General features: G+C 43.4%; 1 protein-coding gene and 1 long non-coding RNA gene across 2 annotated transcripts in view; one reads left to right on the forward strand and one right to left on the reverse strand.

The window, feature by feature from the left end:
- Positions 1-121: 121 nt before the first annotated feature.
- On the reverse strand, positions 122-20,147 carry LOC136656126 (uncharacterized). Its single transcript, XR_010794702.1, has 3 exons — positions 19,712-20,147; positions 15,714-15,883; positions 122-2,413 (listed from the first exon to the last, which is right to left on the reverse strand). It is a non-coding gene; the product is annotated as an uncharacterized lncRNA (long non-coding RNA).
- FHIP1A (FHF complex subunit HOOK interacting protein 1A) overlaps positions 19,733-20,568 on the forward strand; it is a 113,447-nt gene continuing 112,611 nt past the window's right edge. The window contains exon 1 of the mRNA XM_066632979.1: positions 19,733-19,971. The gene's annotated coding sequence lies outside the window, so the exon portion shown is untranslated. The remainder of the gene's footprint in view (positions 19,972-20,568) is intronic.

Consider the following 20,568-nt stretch of genomic DNA (forward strand, 5'->3'; position numbering starts at 1 on the left):
TGACAGCTGCACGATCCCCCTGAAAAAAATGATTTCTGTGGGTCAGGCGGCCTTCAGGAATGTGCAGTGCCATTACAGCAGGAGCAGAACCCCTGCAATCACAGGAGACAAGGTGGGTGAGTTCAAGGAGACAAAAGAGTAAGGATTTCCATAGGTGCAGACCTAGGACCCTCCTCCCCTTCTCTAGAAATGGTTGGAGAAATTGGACTCAGCAGTCACCCCATGGCCAGAGGACACAGTTACCATAAGGAGGAGGGGGTGGAGAAGATATTCAGCACAAATGCCATTGCACAAGTCTTTGTTAGGATACAACCAAATGATATTACAAGTGCCATTAGGTCACACACAAAAAATTGACTTAAGTGTTCTGTTGAACATAAGTTGTTTTCCAAATAACTCTTGTTTTCATTTGTTCTTAGGCCAAGAACTTTTTATGTGAGCCTTTTGTTTTCTATGCTCATTATACTTGTATTTACAGTGCAGTTCATATGTGCATTGATTCAAAAGTATTTTGGCTGAAAAATATGTTTATTGAAAAGTAATTGCCTCAAAAGCATGTTTAGGCATGCTTTTCAAAAGCATTTCAGCCCTAGTCATGGAAAGAACTGAAAAGTACATTTTTTTCTCCAGTTTTTAAGAAGTCACACACTGTTCTTTTAAATAAAGTTAAAATGAGTCTCATACATGTAGACACTAGACGATTCCTTAGCCTTCATTACAAAAGAAAACCAATTTACAATAGTATGTTATGTACTGTTCTAAACAAAGTAAGAGCCAGTTAACACTTGATTCTTGTTAAAACTTGCATACAAGAAGTACAGGTCCAGCCTTGTTATACACAGATTTTTTAATATATGGATTTGACTCAATATGAATGACCACTGCAAATGAAAAGGAATGTGCTGATCCCTAGAAAAGGGGAAAAATGCATCCCTTTAAAATCAGTTTTAAAAACCGAACAGTCCTTTAACATTAGACTCCTTAATGAGAGAGAGAGAGAGAGAGAGAGAGAGAGAGGGCAGCTGGCTGACAATCCATCAGTCCTTCTCTCTCCATGCGACCCCTCCCATCCCCCTGAGCACATGAAAAAAAGGTGATCACTTTGCATTGGTGAAGGGAGGGGCTGAGTGAAGCGCTGATGGATTGTCTTCTTAATGACTTTTATCTTACATCACAAAGGTCAGCAAGGCTGTTTTTAAATCATGGAGCAAGGGAACTTTGTTTTTTAAGTTGATTTGCTTTAGTGCGTTTTTTGCCATCCAGGTGAACAGAACCCAGACGAATAATGAGGCTCAACCTGTACTGGACTTTGATAGGCAAATTCAATGAGGACCACCAACTATAAGTTGCTAAATGGTGGGATTTCCCTACAATGTTAATACCTAGTCCTTCCATATCAAGCTGGATTACATGGGACCTTATGATGGCAGCATGCTGCCAGGGCAATACTAAATGTGATCAAAGCATCTGTACATTAAGTGTGCAGTGTGGAAATCAGTTTTGTGGCACTAACAAAACTATCCCACATGCCTGCCAGTTCTTTGTTATGATGGTTCCTGGTGAATAATTCAGGAAACCAATAGATATTCCATTATGGTGGGGCGGGGGGATTTATATTTGGGAGATATTCAGATAATCTGTAATATCTAAAATACTGCAAACCTAGAAGAAGGTCCCTCCTGCTATTGCAAAGGACTAGTTTGTGAGTGTAAAGAGATGGTAGCTTCAGAAGTAGACTGTATACGAAAGGGAGAGAAAGAACCCCAAAGGGTGCAGGGTGTATTTCTGGGAATTTGAGATGATATAATGGACACTGCTGGGCAGGAGTGCCTACTGTTCACTTCTGCCTGATGCTCACCTTTCGTGCACATAAACCAAATATTTTGATCACTGTAAGTCACTAGTGATTGGATCCGAAGGAAATCCAATCTAGGTAGCATTGCCCTTGGACTGTCACACCACTTGAGGAAGTAAGGAGCATGTAACAGTATGAATCCAGCTTAATACTCCTCTGGAGTTTGTCCCCAGTTATAAACCCCTAGTTGGGCCATAGAACAAGTTGTTCAGAAAAAGTGAAATTGCAGGGTTTTTGAGATGAGGATGGTTGAGCATCTTTTTTGTGCTCAGCTTGTGGTGCTCCTTGGTCTGTCTGCATTGCACAGGTTTAAAGGGCCATAGCTCAGAGGAAGATCACATGCTTTGCATGAAGAAGGTCCCAGGTTCAATCCCCAGCACTTGCAGCAGAGTGCAGAAGAACTCCTGTCTAAAATCTTAGCAAGCAACTGCCAGTCAGTTTTGATAATACTGGAATGGTCTGATTCAGTATAAGGCAACTTCCTCTGTGAATGGCCTCGCTGGTGTTGGTGTGGAATTGAACTAGATGGACCATGGGATTCCTTTCAGCTTTACAATTCTAAAAAAAGAAGAAATGGTAAAAGATGAGTATATTAAGACAAATCCAGCCAGAGTCCTTGTACTAACATTGAAAACAAATAGTGTTAAAAGCCCAGGACTTAAAGGGGTTACATGCAAAAATCCCCATCAATATGAGACAGCATAACTTTTTCATTGTTTTTTTTTAAATGACTGAAAGCACTTTTATTTGTGTGATTGCAGGAGGCTGCATTTTGTGGATTTCTTCAAAGATCTTCCTTGTCTTCCTGTTGAATCAATTATTAATATTACAAAAACAAAATGGTTCCACAGCTCTTCTCTTATAATTAACACTGTGACCCAATGCCTGAAGGCTAAGTTCCAAAACTTATGAATTCTTTCAGAGAGGAGGTGACAAGTGATTAAACACCGGTGCAGAGTTTGCTAGACAGAACCACAACATATAGCTGTTTATTTTGCTGCAAAATATGTGGTTAAGTGGTAGAGCCCAGAGGATGAAAGGTACTTAAATATGAAGTGATACTAGCATCTATCAGATTATATTATTCCTGACTAAGCTATTTTTGTGATGCTCTGGATCTAAAGCGATGCCATTTTGTGCAGGAAGAAGTGGCTCTTATCTTGGCTCAAATGAAATATGATATTTATCAGACCCAGCTCACTGCTATAATTCATCCCGGAAACTCAAAGTGAGATTGAGCTCTCATTGCTGGAAGCACTGGGGAAATATTTAAACCTAAAAGGTGACAAACTGCATTGGGGAAGAGAGGGTCCAGCTGAATTGCAAGAAGCCTACATAAGTGTTTCGTATTTTAAAAGGACAGGTGCTGGGCTTAAGGCTTCCCTGGGTTTACAGGCTTTGTCCTGGAATTGTTTATATTCTTCAGTCCAGCTGTCTGTAGAGATAGCAGTGGTATACCAAGAGCAAAGGAAAAGAAGTGTTCACATACTAATGTATTTTTAAGCACCAATAATAACAGATATGTTATTGAATATAGCATCCTATATTTATATTTTTTTAAAGTAACATATGCAAAAAGACAGGACTTTGCCCTGAGACTCTTACAGTGTAATCCTGTGCATGTCTGAGCATGTCTACTCAGAAGTGCGTTCAATGAGGCTTACTCCCAGAAAAGTGGATTGGACTGCAGCCTATACACACTTACATGGGAATAAGAGTCCACTCTTAACTGAAAACAAATCCTGCTGATGCAGTCATGCCAATGGAGCACATGCTGCATCTTCTGGGGGGGGGGGGCAGTCCTGGAGGAGACTGAGACGGAAGGGGAGAGGAATGGAGAAAGGATCCTGGTGCCCCTCCCTCCCATGTTCTGCCTTCCGCTTGCTCCTCCATGCCCAGACACTCCCTCCTTTTCCTTGCCCCATTCCTCCCCCCACCCTCCCCCCATAGTGGCTTATCTGTGGCCCTGCATGTAGCCAGCTGTGGCAGTGGGCCTCCAACACCACTGTCATTGGTGGAATAACTGTTCTGCAGTTGTAAGGCCCAGTTAGGATTGAGCTGTAAGTCCTACTGAACTCAGTGGGACTTACTTCTGACTAGACATGCCTAGGATTGCACTGTTAAAATCAAAAATTCCAAACAAGCACTAGACAGCTGGGGGGTGTTTTTTTTTAACAATGAATTATTTTAAAATTTTCAAACACTTAATCAAATAGAAACAAGATTTTAGAAAAAATAATTAAAGTTCAGAAATATTTTTGGTATAGTTTCTCATTAGATTCAATGTGAAATTATAGCATCTTTAAATGTGTGTTTTACTGCACACAAAATCAATCAGAAATTCAGGTCCAAGATTATAAAAAAACACATGAATTGTTATTTGATGTGTGATATTTCAGTCATTATGTTTAATCATGCACTTTTATAAGTGCCACATGCTGTATTTGTTATTCATCCTTACAAGAACTTTGTCAAGGGGGTTGTAGTTATTTCCAGTTTAGAGCATCCTGTCCTCTAAATCCCGATTTTAGCTTCAGCCTTCCAGTTTCAAGACTACCTGTGGATCACAGTCAAAGTGCTATTTTATTTGGCTGCAGTGTGATGCAGTAGATTGAAGTCTATATTGGCCATGACCTTTATGTTATCAAGTCAAGTACTGTGTAGATTAGAAGCTTGTTGCACTAGGTTTGCTTTAGAACACTGCAGTTCCATAAATGGCCAGAGTGTGGCAGAATGATAACAAAAACAAAAAAAGCCTCACAAGTACAGCAGTTTTCTGTAACAGAGCTCTAAATGCTCTTTTTTGGATGACAGGAGAGAGAAGAAAAAGGGTTTGATATATTGCAGGTTACAATCAGTGATGATCAGATAGTTCTATGCCATTATTAATTGAATGTGAGCAAGCCAAGAAGTAGATTTGGCCTCTTAGAAGAGAAAATTGCACCTAATCTGTTTCCCTTCTTTCAGTCATACAAACACTACCTGCTCTTTTATATAAACTGAGAGAGAATATTAAGGTAAATAAGATTCCTGATAAGGAATTTCATGGTTTTATCTGTAAATTACAAACATAAATTTAAAAAATATATAATAAACACAAAAGAATTCATGAGTTCTCACAATATTTTGTCCTAACTTAAAACCAATTTTAAAACCCTTTTCATTATTAAAATTTTGGAATTAAAAAGCAGACAGCAACCAAATCAAAAGGTAAGGCACAGGAAAAATAATATACACACAAATAAATTAACACAACATTCTGGTCTGACAATACTTCTGACTAATCTCATGACTGCAGGTCTCTGATTTATGTAAGCCTCATGCAATTCTGACTTTATGCAAATCCAGCACAGCCTTAGATCAGAATACAGGTCCTTCCTCCAGATCTGACACCTTCCTCCAAATGAGCTCTTTAAACAAAGAAGGAAACACAAATTTGTGCTGGAATCATGCACTCCACATTTTCCCTTCCTTCTAAAAAGCCTGTGCAGAGGAAGGTGCAGGTAGGAGGCTGGTTCTGTCCATGGTGGTCTGGAGGGAGGCAGCAGGTCCTGCTTCCCTTCAGTCTGCCACCAACACTGATGCTGGCTGTATGTTGGGGACGTGCTGTAGTAGCAGCAGTGGTGGCGGTAGCAGCAATATGTCTCCCTGTGTCTTCCCTTGGCTCTGCCACTGTGTGAACTGGATCAGGGATTCTGATTTGTGTCAACAGAATGGAACATGTTAGGGAGTGCCTGTATTTGAAGGAAATAATTATTTTTTAAAGCAATTTCTGCCCAATGTTGCATATACGCAACAGGGACCAAATGTGTACACTTGTGGATTGGGCAAAAATGGGTTGAGCTTGACTTGTGTCCCTTCAACAACTCAGAGAGGAAGCTGATCCTCCTGTTGTTTGTTACAGAGCAACAGAATAGAGTGGGAAAAAGTCATTTTTCCCATTGCCGCAGATGCAAATGGAGAGGCCGTAGAGACAAAATACTGTGCTCTCCACCTTCTGTTTCCTCCAGTTGTTGTCATAATGGTTGTCACCTTTGATGATAAGGGCATCACCTTTTTGGCAGCAGTTAATTTTGCAGATGACAGCAACAAAGGGATGTCTTGTACAGGCAGAACACATTCAGCCCTCGATAGGATGCTCATCCTCTGCAGGCAGCCCCAAGGCTCCTGACAGTAGCTCTTTTAGTGGCCCCAAACAGAGGATTTTTCTGCCTAGAAAACTGCCAGAAACAAAAATGAGACAGTAAATGGTTTAGCAGACTGAGGGCCCAATCCTAGCCTACTTTCCAGCACCAATGAGGCTACAATGCAGCCTCAAGATAAGGGAATTAACATTCTGTTACCTTAAGGAGGTCTCTCTGACTGCCTCCACATATAGCACATGCCCCATTGGCACAAGTACACTGGTGCTGGCAAGCTGGAAAGGATTGGGCTCTGAGTTCACACGAAACAATACTGAATTTCCTTGGGTGCAAATTATGATCTTTGTGAATGAATTTATACTTTGGAAATGCATTTACAGAATTTTAAATGCAAACATTCAACTCACTTTTTGATGTCTGATTCCCTCCCCACACTCCATTTTCAGTAACATAAGATCATTTCTGTTGGTGATGGGAGTTAACCACGTAAACCATCCTACCTAAAGTCCCCTGCACAGTATTGGTGCCAGCATGGCTACCACTGCATCCCAAGGAAGAATTTAGGGAAAAAGTCTCCTCAGAGTAAGGGGACATTTTCTCCCTTGCCCTGGGGAAAGCCCCAGGCACTACTATGTGTCAACTTGAACCAGTGCCAGTGAAATAACTGGTGCAAGTCCAAGTTGGTCCATAGCAGTGGATCAGAACCAGGAAAAGGGTTGGGTTATGGCACATGCCGGCACCACCAATCCCTCTCCGCTCCCAGGCCCAATCCACCCATCGTGCCCCTGTCACTGACCTCCCCTGCCCCATTCCACCCCTCTGCCACCCTGTTCTATCCCTGCACTGTTCAGCGCAAACCTTACCTGCTTTGGTGGGTGCCACTCCTTCTGCTGGCGTGTGTTGGAAGGCTCCGGCCTCCCTGCCAGCTTGCCAAACTGCTATGCCATTGCAAAGTGCTTTATGGCAATGGTACTTTTGCACCAGTTAGTGCCAGCAGGGTGCATACTCCACTGGTGCAAGGGCCTGTTAGGATTGTGCCCTAATACAACATAAAAATGAATCCCAGAATGTAAAAATGGCTCCCATGGTACTGAGGCAGTAAAAACAAAAGCTACTTATCTATTTGTAGTCCTGGAGGTATGATCGCGTAAGTAGCAAACATACAGTCTGATTAGTGTTTGCCTCTGAGCAACTTTATAATTGATATCAGACAGTGCAGTTATTTCATGCCACAGCAAAGCAGAATAGCCAGCAGTTCTGTGTATCTAATTGATTTTGTCATGTGCAAAATGTTATTGTGTGACTATATTGATTTCAAAACCAGTGCTTAAAAGGAAAGGGGGGGGGGAGGACAGATTCTGATTTTGTCTCATATACTACTACTACTACTACTACCACCACCACCAGTATTTATATACCACCTTTCTTTTGTCATCAGATTTCTCCTCCAAACTTAATTCAAGGCAGTTTACACGGGTAGGCTTTTCTAAATTCCTGTAGGGATTTCCACAATACAATAATTTCTACTATTTCACAGAACACCTTCATTTTAGATGGATTCCTTCTCAATCTGGTATCTTTCTGGCTGCCTTCCCCTCCCACACTCAGCTGGCAGCAACTACTCTCTCTCTCTCACCAAGGGTGCTGACTGGCTGGGATGATAACCCAGCTCATCAGCTGCACTCTCTGCAGATCTTGGATACTTCTGGTTGTCTCAAACTCGCATCCCCAGATGTTCAGGCAAAGGCACCAGCTCTATCACTCAGCTAGACCTCCTGCCTAAAATGAATGGCAATTATCTGCATAGTCCTGCATTGATAATCTTAATTCACAATGGTCCACAAACCAGTTTCAGCTGGTATGTTTGCTATTAAGCCACATTTCTGTTGGCCACATATGAAGTTGCACTAGGTAGTCTTAAGGACTGGTTTGTTTCTTTCCTTTGTCATGCAAGGATGGCCTGAATTCTTGCCTGCTTTGACATGGAAAATCTTAAAAGTTACCTCTTACTAGCCTACAGCAGCGGGATATTTATACCACCACCAAGGAGTCATTTGCTCTCCAGCACACTGTTAATGTCATGGCTATGGTGACCTGATACAACAGATGTTTGTTTCTTTACTCACCGCAACACAATTTACTCACCACAATTAGGGCTTTTTCTGTGACTGCAGGTTTATTGAAGGTCACTGCTAAGCTGTAGTTAAATGTAACCAACAGCAGATCTGTTGGTGAAAACATCTGGAAGTACTTGTAAGTGCCATGTTTGCAGAATTTAGTCTTGGAAGATGGCAAATATTTCCACTAGAGCAGGGTTTAAACTGTGGGTCATGACACACCTGGTGGGTAGCGATCCACCCTGGACTCACTCAACTCTGGTGAGTCCTGGGTTGGGCACTCCCACCTGCCCTTGTGTCCAGTGTCCAGCCTTAAGCAAATGGAGGCTGCACCAGGTCTCTGCAGGCCTCCTGAAGCAGCCGGAACATCACTTCTGGTTTACTTCTGGGTTCAGGAAAGTGGTTTCCAGTTGCTTCTAGAGGGCTGTGGAGGCCTGGTGACAGAGAAGGAGGTGGGTTGCAGCGCCCTCCACTGCAGAACAGGTGGGTCACAGTGGGGGAAAGTTTGAGAACCCCCCAAAATAACAGTACAAATGTGAAGATGGCCATTATTACTATTACTAAAAATATTTCTAGAACACTTTTCACCAGAAGTTCACAACACTGCTTACATGGCAAAATAAATGAAAATATGATTTTCTGTCCCAAAAGGGCTCACAATTTAAAGGTGATGTAAAAGAGATACCAGCAAACAGTCATTAGAAAAGGCAGTATGCTAGGATAAATAGGAACAATTGATATCCCCCTACTAAAGCCACACTTAAAAGATGCCTCTTAGCACAGTTGGCTAGGATATTCACCATAGTAATTTCTTGTATGATTAACAACTTTTGTTGAATTTCTAGTTTAAATAAAACATACATTTTTAAAGCAAACAAACAGTAGAAACCTGACAACAGACAATACAAAGTTTAATAGATCTATAAATATTAAAACATGAATACAGTACAGTGCCATCCATGTGCAAGGGACAATCCTATACCTACTTTCTTGGGCCCTATTGAACATAATGGGACTTACTTCTGAGTAGACAAGCATAGGATTGTGCTCTGAGAAGTGGCAGGATATGTGATTATTTAAAATGTTCATGTACTAAGGCCTAGTTATAGTAGTGTATGGAAAACAGAAGGTTGGGCCAAAGGCTTCAAGAAAAGATTGGTATTGAGGAGGGAATTGAAGAGGAGGAAACAGGAGAAGGGAAAGAGTAATGCGGAGATTGAGAGATGTACTTTGAATAGAGAGGATGAATGAGTGCCCTAAAACTGGAAATGAGCCTGTGGCAGTTTCTGCAGTTTTCAGTGCAGGGAGGCTGCTGCTAAAACAAATAGGTCAAGGCCCAGACAATCATCCTCTCCCATGCAGTGAAAGTAATCACAGAAGAGAACATTTCATTTAAAAGCATCAAGTTTATAACTTTTATCATTTTTAACTCATCAAATTACCAACAACTTTTTAAGTTCAGTTCTAGCTGGCTTATAGGTGGGCTGCATTAGAAGTGCAAAAAAAGTTCAGTGAGACTTACAGCAGAGCTCCATGCATATCAACTCAGAACAAAGACCCACTGAGTTCAATGGGACTTATTCCAAGGTAAACGCGTAAAGGATTGCAGCCTTAAGCAAGCTCGTAATCACAGGCGCAGAAGTCAATCTGAATGGAAATAGAAATGACTGTACCCAGATGCTTGCTTATTTTTATTTTAGTAGTACACATTTACCAGAACTCATGATGAAAGATTCACTTTAATCAAGAATATATTCTCCAGTAACTGAATTTTAGGGGAAGGAAGTCTCTGAAAATGATCAATTAACTTGTACTTGAAGCTGTTGCTGGTTTTTATTCTGTTCTAATGCTGCTTTGTATTTTATTTTGATTTTACTGCTGTTTTTACAGTTTGATGCTTTTATTGTTTATTTTGTTGTGTGTTGGTTGGATAGCATCAGTGAGTCGCCTTTCAATTCTCATATATTTTCCCCTGTGCTTGGTCACATTAATTTATTATAATCTGTTTCTACATCCTATGCCCATAAAAAGTTGTACTTTTTAAACCTGGGACATCAAACATAAGGCCTGCGGGTTGCATATGACCCTCGAAAGCAAATTCTCTGGCTACTGTTATAATTGGTACCTCTCATATCTTGAAATTATGAACAAGATTTGCACATTTTCTCTTCAGTCATTGGCAGCGAATGAGTTTCTTTCTGAGAACAAAGTGCATGTTTCTGCCAATTATCTCTTAGGATTTAGGGCATAATCCTGATCAACCCTTGGGCTGGTGCAAACCCCATGCACTGGCCCAGGAGGGTCGCAAACGTGCCATAAGGCATGTTTGCACCTCCTTGAAAGTCAGCAAGGCTGGCATGTTGAGGCCTGCTGGCCTGCGGAGACGCAACCTCTGCGCCAACAGAGTCTCCAAGTCCTGCGTTGGCTGAGTTTGGCTGATGTAAGACTCTGGGGTGAGCGGGAAGGAGGTGATCCGGGGCAGGCAGAGGGCGGGTGGTGGGTAGCCCCAGAGGTGGGTGGGTGGGGAACGGGAGGCGGGGCTGGGATCCAGCAGTTATGCTGGATCTCAACCCCCATTCCCAGGGAGTTCAGAGCTGCTTCAAGCCACTCTGCTCTTGGACTTGTGTCACCTCAGAAGGTGGAGCAGGTTCAAGGAGACCCATTGGGACCAGGGTGCCTTACCTGGAGTTTCCCCTTACCCCTTGCTGAGCCACTTTGGGCATCTATCCTGTGCTGGATACAGTGCAAGCCTCTTGGCTTGCCAGTTCCAGCACAGGGTAGGATTGCACCCTTAATGTCACTTCCAGCCCTCAGCAGGTGCCACGAATGCTATTCAGCCCACTGTACGAAACTAGTTTGACACTCATCTTAAACACTGGAGTGGATTATACAAAAATATTTTTTGTAGGAAGTAATGCAATATACCTGTATCAGAGGTCTTTGCTTTCAAATCCTCAATTACTTGGACCCAGGGTGTCTTAAGGACCAGTTCCAAATGAATCTACCTGCCTCTTAAGATTGTTTAGAGAGGTTCTGCTTTGCATGCTAACACCTGCAGATGCTTCGTTAATATATATACAGGACTAGGTTTCTGTAGCAGATGAAGCCAGACAGTTCCAATCTCCCAGCATACTTGTACTGATTTATCCCTGCTGGTAGCTAATAAAAACCTGTTTGTTCCAGTGAGTATTTGGAGCTGGGGGAGGTTAGGCTGTGTTCTCCACCTGTTATTATACTGTGCTAATAGTTTGATACATTTTTAGTGTTTTTATCAGTTTTTTATACTATACAATAGTCTTCCCAAACTCTCCAGGAGACTTGGGACCTCAGTCTTTGCAGGAACAGCGTGGTGACGAAACCTCCAGGACCATACTGCTACAGTGAAAAAAGGGGTTTCTTGACTTACTAGGGGTACTGCCAGTCCCACAGGGTGTGGGAGGTCCGTGGCCCCCTCTTTGGGCCTCCCTGGGCCTCAAAATGGCTCCCTGAAACTACCATCGCAACCCATTTCCGGCTTTGTCATAATAGACAGCAACTATAAACTATAGTCACTAAAGTCATGAGTATAGCATTGCTATAATCAGCAGGTTGATTTCCCTTTTCTGATTCATTGTTTTAAGTCCATCTCTTACTGACAAGCTTTATTTAACCCATAGCATGGCCTGTAAACTGCATGTCCAAATGAAGCAAAAGAACATGCATATGTGCAGAGCTTCAAAGTAAGCCTATGTGAAACAAACCTGGAGGGCTAAATAGTAACATGAATGAGTTTTGTGAGGCACACTCCTGACAGTTAAGAGGAACTGGGAGAAGAAAAGCTTGGGAAAAATCCCTGGGGAAATCTCTTAATGTAACTGTCAGGCAGAAAAATACTCTGCCCAGTTCATTACTAAGTACACAAGCCAGGAAATCAAGGAGGACATGAACTAATACCAGCCTGGCTGGGAGAAGGAGAAGCACAGGAGGACATGTCAAGCTATAGTACTTTAAAAAGAGCCCTACTGATTAGCTGATCTTTGAAGCTGATTGGCTCTGTACCCCAATCTATTTAACTGAAATGAATTCAATCTGACACAGATGAGGAGACACAGATGAGGAGCTTGCTAACGAATCCAGGATGGCATTTTGCACTATGTTTACCAAGTTGTCTTATGGATTCCTTTGGGAGATCTTGCAACATACTACTGTCCATATATGCATAATATTCTGACAGGTATACCTCACAGTCCAAAGTGCTTGTTCCTTACTTAAGTTGATTTCGACTTCCCACAGGTCAATGAACACAAAGTAAATCACAGTATCCCACAAAGAACATAACCACAAGATGCCTGCAAAACATTTAAGGTCCCAACCTATCCAACTTGCCAGCTGTGATGCAGCCGCAATGTAGTCTCAAGGTAAGAGAACACATTTTCTTACATTGAGACCTCCAGGATTGCCCCCTCAACCCAGGATGTTGCACATGCCCCATTGCCATGGCTGCATCAGTGCTGCAAAGTTAGATAGGATTGGAGGCCTCCTTAAGATAAGGGAATGTTTATTCCCTTACTCCAGGGCTGCATCCTAAGGCTGCTTAAGTTATTAAGTTATATATTAAGTTATCTCAGTTATTCAGACAACTGAGATTTTCTATAATAGTCAATCTCTCTCTCTCTCTCTCTCTCTCTCTCTGTCTCTCACACACACACACACACACTTTATATGTGTTTTTTCTATTAAAATCTAGACTCCTGAGTAAGTGACTGTTGGTGATTTCTTAAACTAAACATTTAGGAAAGGAAAAAATTTTTTGAGTAGTATTTTTAAACTGTGAAAATAAAGCTAGTCATGACTAAGAGTGCAATTCAGAGGTGCCCATGGGCCGGCGCAAGTCCCTTGCACTGGCCCAGAAGGGTCGCAAATGTGCCTAAAACACGTTTGTCTCTCCTCAGGAGGAAGCTGCATTGGCACATGGAGGTGCGCTGGCATATGGAAGCTGAATCCAGCCTCTGTGTCGGCTCACTCCATGAGCCTTGCATCAGCCCAGTGAGCCGATGCAAGGCTCTGGGGTGGGTGGGAGGGAGGTGTCCCTGGGGGGGCAGTGGGCAGCCCCAGGGGCAGGTGGGTGGGGAGTGGGATGTGGGGCTGGGATCCAGCACTTATGCTGGATCCCAACCCCAGGGGAGTTCAGAGCAGCTTCAAGCCGCTCCACTCTCCTTGAACTTGTGCCACTTCAGGAGGTGGCACAAGTCTGAGGAGATCTATAGGGGCCAGTGTGCTTTACCCAGAGGTGAAAAGTTTCCCCTTGCCTCTGGCTAAGCTGCTTTGAGCCTCTTGGTTTGCCTATTCCAGCACAGGGTAGGATTGCGCCCTGTTTCTCATAGGAATACACAAAGCTTCTGTTCATCACATCTAACTTGCTCACTGATTTAAATGCTGTTGAGTCATTTGCATGTATGTTTCTTTGCATACAACCCCATATTTTAAGAAATACTCCAATATTCTTACACTTAGGACTTTCAATTTGCACCTAATCTATAGCTTCCCCCTGCTCCCCAAATCAAATATCCTGGGAATTGAAAATCCTTCTTAGTGGCTAGCTTTGAGCTATGCCAATACAATTTGGGCTGCAAGCCTATACACCGGGGCTTTTCAAACTGGGCAATGCCCCAGCCTGAGGGCCCTGGCCTCTGTTCCCTTAAGGGGCGGGGGCATCGAGGAGGCAAGGAAGGAGACAGCAACACAATCCCTAGCAGGGGCTTGCCTGTACTTACCACAGCCTCCTGCAGTCTCCCAGGGGTGCAGGAAGCCCTGCACGACCTTCTGCAGGGCTCCCCGAAGCTTTAGAAGTGAAAGCGGAGCAATTGTGCCCTGCCTCCGCAAAACTGGAAGTGGAGCGCAATCGCTCTGCTTTCACTTCTGGCATGATAAGTGGCAGGGATTGGGAGACTCTTCCTCCCTCTCCAATTTTATGCAGCTATTCAGGATCAAGACACTTCATAGATTAATATAAAAATATGCTTTACACAAAGTGATGGGAAGTTGTTCAATAATTATATCAAAAATTATAATTTGAGTAAAAGTAGAAAGAGAAATTGGTGCTCCACTCTTTTCCTGCTGGCCATTTTCTTGTTTACAATTGTTCTCCCATGTTGCCTTCTTCCAAAGGGGAAAAATTAATGATTATTACAAGTATCTGTGTTTGCCAATCATAATTTTGTATCTGAGCTTTAAACCCTTAATCTGAAGGCTTAATCTGAAGGCTACCAGTAATGCTGATAAGAATTATATCTCTACAAATTTAGGTTATAGAATAAGTATAAGTATATAATATTGAGAAGTTACAGTATCTGCAATGGCAATCATGATTAAAGTTCCCAGCTACACTGAAGAACTAATGTGTGACTTGGAGAAATGTGGGAGAGTATGCTCAGGAGAGTAGTACACCTGGAGAAACCATTACTGCTGTTGAAGGCACTAAAGCTGCTGACATGTAATATGTGTGCAGGAAGTCCCATAAGACTGAACCACGACAGCAAAGGCTCTGTTCCTAATCTCTACCAGTGAAACCTCCAAAGGGCATACAGACCAGACCTTCACTCATGACTTTAATGTGTGGGAGGATCATAGATTAAAGGCCATTCATTATGCAATGATTGTGCAATATGGACTAGTGTGAAAGACAAACAAACCACCTTGCGAACCACTCTAGGACAGAAGTGTGGTAAAATGGCTCATGTTGGCTATGCTATCTAAAACTGATCTTCTTGCTTTTGTTTTTAAGAAGTTTCCAGCCCTATTTTGGAGCCAAGCTAAGGTTTATGTCTTGTCAGTGGAATGAACAAGAACAAGACAGAAGGCATAGGAGAAAAACATTCAAAGTTTTCATAAAGCTCTGATTCACAAAGTTACATAATGTGTTTTGAACTTGCTTTTCTTCTTTCAAACCTGCTATAACACAAAAATAATACAAACACGTGAAGCTATATTGACTGGCACCTTTGGATGTTTTCTTCCTGTGATTGCTACAGCTTTTGTCATGGTTAGAAATCCAGAAACAACACAAACCTGTCTACTTAGTTGTTACCCATCAACCTTTAGTGTCCTTTAAATGTTCAAGGATGTAAGATGCCATGAGGCATAAGATAGCCACTTTATCCACAGTATCCTTCCTGATTCTATCTAATTGCTCAACATTTTAGAAGACTTAGTTCTAATCAGTGGTGTCCCTTGCCACTGTGCTGCCTGGGGGCACACCTCCAGGGGTGCCACTGCTCAAGCCCACTGCCTCCCCCCCAGGTGGCAGGTGCCTAGGGCGGCTGCCATGCCCCTTTACCTGCTACCTCCCGGAGAAGCAGCACACGACCTCCCCTAAAACTGCCAAAAACTGTCCATGCATTTAATTTTTCATTTTTCAATGCTATATTTCCTGAGTGGTTCACAATAAAAAATTAACATGCAATAAAAATATATATAAACACAATTTTTGAAAACACCACTGAAAAGGATATCCAATAAAAAGAATTAACAATTCTTAATTCTTAAAGAATTAAATGACTAAAGTAGAAGGCTAAGGAAAATTTAAAAGAGTTTTTGCCTCATGCTGAAAAAATAACAAACCTGGTGCCCAGCAGATAGTTTAAAAGCCAGGTGGATACCAAGGTGCCATCTGTACACTCAGTCTCCTCACTTGGAATGGTTATTCTAGGTCTTTGATGCCATGATTGAAAAGCTTGTCCTCTCCCGCATACCCATCCACTGTACATCTGGCGGGATGGGGACCTGAAAGACTGGATTAAGAAGAAAAAGAAGGGAATCAGAAAGAGTGAAGTTGGTTACTTGTCCTGGTGCTTGGAATGGCACAGAGATTTCTTAGTTTGGATGAGATGGGAGACTTGAGGATCCCTTGTCAAGGTTTCCTGTTCATAGATGAACATGCAATTATTTAGAGACTTTAAGCTCATTCTTGCCTAACTTTTTGCGCATGGATGTCTCTTGATGGTCTATCCATCTCAGATGGCAGGGGTTCTCAGATGGAATAAAAAATCCAAAATGGTTTTCCTAGAGGGCATTAAACTCCTAGGTTATGCCAATGTTCTGCAGGTAAATGAGATGGTTTCAGGTAAGGTCCTGCTGCTTAGGCATTTCCAGAATGTTTCACAGTTGGGGGTGGGGAGGGAAACAAGGCAAGAAGAAGTTCTCCTTTTGAAGCTTCTCAGCCTAAACTTTGGTCAATAGAACCCAGTTTTGGCCTGAGCTCTAGGCCATCCACCAGGATGCCGAAGGGAGTTTCAGTCCCAAATAAGGCAGAAAACCAATTGGAAAGGATCCAAACGATCAGTTTCACTCATTAAAAATCTGGGCTTGGTTTACCAGATGCCCATGTACCTCAAATAAGAAAATATTTCCTAGTAATATTGTCTAAAAATGAACCAATTTCTTCCAATTTTACTGCATGAATGTAAAAGATTTAAGCCTAAGATTTAAGTTATCCATGCTTGCTCATGCCCAAAGGCTCTGTTGTATCCATGCTCTGGCAATTAGAGATATTTTGGCTTTTAAGATATGGAATCAAGGCACTTCCAAATGCCTAGAGGGCAGGAAGAAATTAATAAGTGTTATTTATTGAAGCCTATCTGGTTTAGTGGCAACTGATAACCACAACTTCATATATGTTTTTTAAGTTTCTACAAGACCCAGCTGAGGGTCCAAGGGTACAATCCTAACCAGGTCTGCTCAGAAGTAAGTCCTATTTTGTTCAATGGGGTTTACTCTCAGGAAAGTGTGGTTAGAATCGCAGCCAAAGTCAAAGAAAATAACCAACACCTCCCCCCCCCAAACTCAGTTCCCAAGTGGCCCACAATGAAAACATTAAAATAAAAAATGTGTAAATCATGTTAGTTAGTTAGTTAACCTTTATTGGCATTATAATATTACAGCAAACAACTGACAACAAAGTGGAACAATACAACCGTTATCCACTAGACTAGTTCAGGAAAACTAAATAGAGAAAAAAGAAATAGGATCTAGAAAGAAAAGGAGCCAGAAGGGACAACCTTATCCTTTCAGTAAAACAGGTGTTAGATGGAAAAAGGTGACTACAAAAATTTTAAAGAAGATTTTATAGAACTAAAGTCCGACGTTTTTTGTAATGTATAGGCCAGGAAACTAGCCACTGAATACGTCAAGGGAGCAATAGAGTCTTCCAAATCATGTATAACTGGGTAAAAAGTACCAGAGGACACCCATTTTCTTTCTTTTCTCACCAGTCAGAGGTGTCGACTTTGATTGGTAAGAAAAAGAAAAGGCACAAAGACCCCTTCAGTCTCCTTGTTCATCAATTATAGCAGTGCTCTCATTCATTATGTACTAGAAGTCAGGGAAAGAGAATAGATTAGTAGCATGTATACTACAGAGGCAGAAGTAACATGTTCAGCAATGGGTTCGTTAAAATTATAAATAAATTTACACAGTCAAGACTTAATTTGAGCCTAACCTGAGCCACCAGGCATAGCCTGTTGATTGTCAGGGCTCAGCTCTGGTATATGCTACGTACTTTACAGTATTAATAATGAAGGAGATTGCTTTAAACTGGTGTAAAGTGATCTGTTTTCAGCACTGAATAATCACAGCTTCCCTGATACAGCTAGAACCAGAGATGTTACTGATCAAGATCTTCAAGCATCCCAGAAACTACTGTTTGTCTCTCTCTACTCAAGAAGAAACTGCTCAAGGAGGCAGGCCCCAGACATAGGGGAATTATATTCCATTCCTCTTAGAAGGCTGAAGAACAGATGTTCAAAGCTCTTGAACTGTGCTATAATGATTACATTACTATCTCTCTCACTGCTTCTCCATTTCTTCTTCCTTCTAGGACCACTCACACACTGATATCTATCTGATACAGATTATCATGTCAAATTAGAGTGTAATTCACAATCATACCCTCCAAAATATAGAAGTAACAAATTCCATTGGATATAACACCAGTGATGTATTAAATTTGGAACATTTAATTTGCATATCAGTAAACAGAATAATACTTTGGGTCCCAGACTTCCTGTGATAGATACTTCAGTGGTTGCCGTACGCAGAAAGGTGTTTTGTGTGGCTTCTGTGTTCAAACCAGGTTTCAGATGAACTCAGTAGGTGACATGAGGCAAGATGGTATGTGCAATACAGAAACAAGAATGACTTATTTTATAGAGTGGCTGTAAAGATTACTGAGATAATGTATATAAATTCTGACGCTCTTCAGTGAGCTTTTGCTAACTGAAGCTATGGAGCAGTGCTAATTTGACATGTCGCATGGGTGGTAAGTATTTTCTGTGCTGCATTGACATCATGATACTCACTCTTCCTTGAGCTTTTGACATTTGGGTGGCCTAACAGCAATTGAAGGCTGCATCATATATGCATTTATTATTATTTTTAAGTTAAACCGCATTTCTATCCTTAAAAAGGCATTCAAGGCAGTACACAGCATAAAACAGATAATTAAAGTAACCAGTACTAACATCAACCTGCGAGCAGTGGCGGTCCTGGACTTTTTCCTGCCTAGGGCTGCCACTCTGTTTGCCGCCCCCTTATCCTGACCCAGAAGTAATTGCAGTGACATCTTCACATCACCACAATCACTTCTGGAATTGTGACTCCAGGTGCACTACTGCTCTAGGCTGCCCCTTTCCTCTCCTCCTATAAAGGAAAAGAGAAGGGGGGCGGCCCATAAAGGTGCTGAATCGTGGCCACAGTGGCTGCAGTTGCAATCACTTTGGACGCGATTCTGCGCTGCCCCCTCCTTCATCAGGAGGGGAATAGATGGGGTGGGGGTGAGGCTGTCAGCGCTGCCCCCACAGGCACAGCGCCTGGGGCATTTGCCCCTGTTGGCCCCCAGGTACGCCACTGCCTGAGAGTAAGCCCTACTGATATAGTGGGACCACCATTCCAGTAATTATGCCTAAACTTGCTGCAATACTGAATAACGAGTCAGAGGAGAAACAATTCCCTGATGTCTATGCCTACAGCTTGAGAAAAGGGAACTGGGGGAGGAGCTTTCTTTGCAGTGGGGAAAACAAAATTCATTTTGAGCTCATACATGCTCATCCCACTTAGCTGGGTGCAATTTCGGGCACCCTGTCTGCTCAGAAGTCCTATTGTGTTCAGTGGGGCTTACTCCCAGGGAAGTGTGGGTAGGATTGCAGCCTGAGAAACCAATCCTATGCATGCCTACTCAGAAATAAGTTCCATCACAGTCCATGGGGCTTACTCCCAGGAAAGTGTGGCTAGGCTGGCAGCATCAACCCCTAAGAAGCGTGCACCGAAACCTGCAACGTCCAGGCAGATGCCAGCAGCTCCTCCTTCCCGAGGACGCCCACGTGTGGGGAGAACTGCGAGGCTCCCCCAACTCTCCTGCGCCCCTCTCTTTGTGCGGGGCTGCTGCTTTCGCCCTGAAGAGGCGGCCGCACTTCATCCAAAGGGGCCCCAAGGAATCCAGAGAGGGCAGGAGTCTCCCCCCTCAGCGCCTGCCTGCCTGCCTGCCCGCCTCTCTCCGCCCGCCCCTGCAGCGCTGGGAGGATTAGCGCTCAAAGCCGGTTGCTCCAGTGCAGGGAGGGATTTACCTGCCACCACCGCTGCTGTTGTTGTTGTCGTTAGTAGCAGCGCCTCCCCGCCTCTCCCCCCAGGCAGGCAGGCAGCCGTCCCAGTGGTGCGCAGAGGGTTGCGCGCGGAGACCCGGGAGGGGCGCGAGCCTCGCCTCCTTTCTCGCGGCAGGGAAAACTTTCAGGCTTCGGTCGCTGGAGGATCGCACCGCTCCAGACTCCGACGGGGAGAGTCCCGCCCGCCCGCCGAGGAGCCCTTGCCGAGAGGCTGAGGCCACAAGGTAGCCGCGCTCCCTGGATCTGTTGCTTTGCCGGGCGTCCACGTGCGCGGGCGCAGCCCTCCTCTGGATACTTTGGACGGGGCGGGCGCAGAAGGGGCTGGGGGGCTGCTGGACTCCAGCGGAAGACAGCAGCCCTGGAGAGGCCACCCTGGGTGGGCATGACGCTGTGCGGTCACCTTCCTGGGCCGGAGGAGGAGCCGCCTCTGTTCCTGGCTGGGGCTCCTTTCCCCTCCCCAAGGTGATGGACAAGCTCCGGTTCAGGCTGCAATAGCCACGCTTACCTGGGAGTAAGCCCCATTGACTAAAATGGGACTTACGTCTGAGTAGGCAGGCATAGGATTGGGCTCTCGGGCTACAATCCTGTCCGCACTTTCCTAAGAGTAAGCCTATTGAAGACCATGGGACTTACTTCTGAGTAGACATGCATAGGATTGGGCTGTAAGGCTGCAATCCTATCCACACTTACCTGGCAGTAAGCCCCATTGATTATAATGGGACTTCTGAGTAGGCAGGCATAGGATTGGGCTCTCAGGCTGCAATCGTATGCAAAAACTTTTCTGGGAGTAGGCTCCATTGACTATAATGGGACTTACTTCT

This window comes from Tiliqua scincoides, chromosome 6 (assembly GCF_035046505.1).
Source record: "Tiliqua scincoides isolate rTilSci1 chromosome 6, rTilSci1.hap2, whole genome shotgun sequence".
In the NCBI taxonomy this organism is placed as follows: domain Eukaryota; kingdom Metazoa; phylum Chordata; class Lepidosauria; order Squamata; family Scincidae; genus Tiliqua; species Tiliqua scincoides.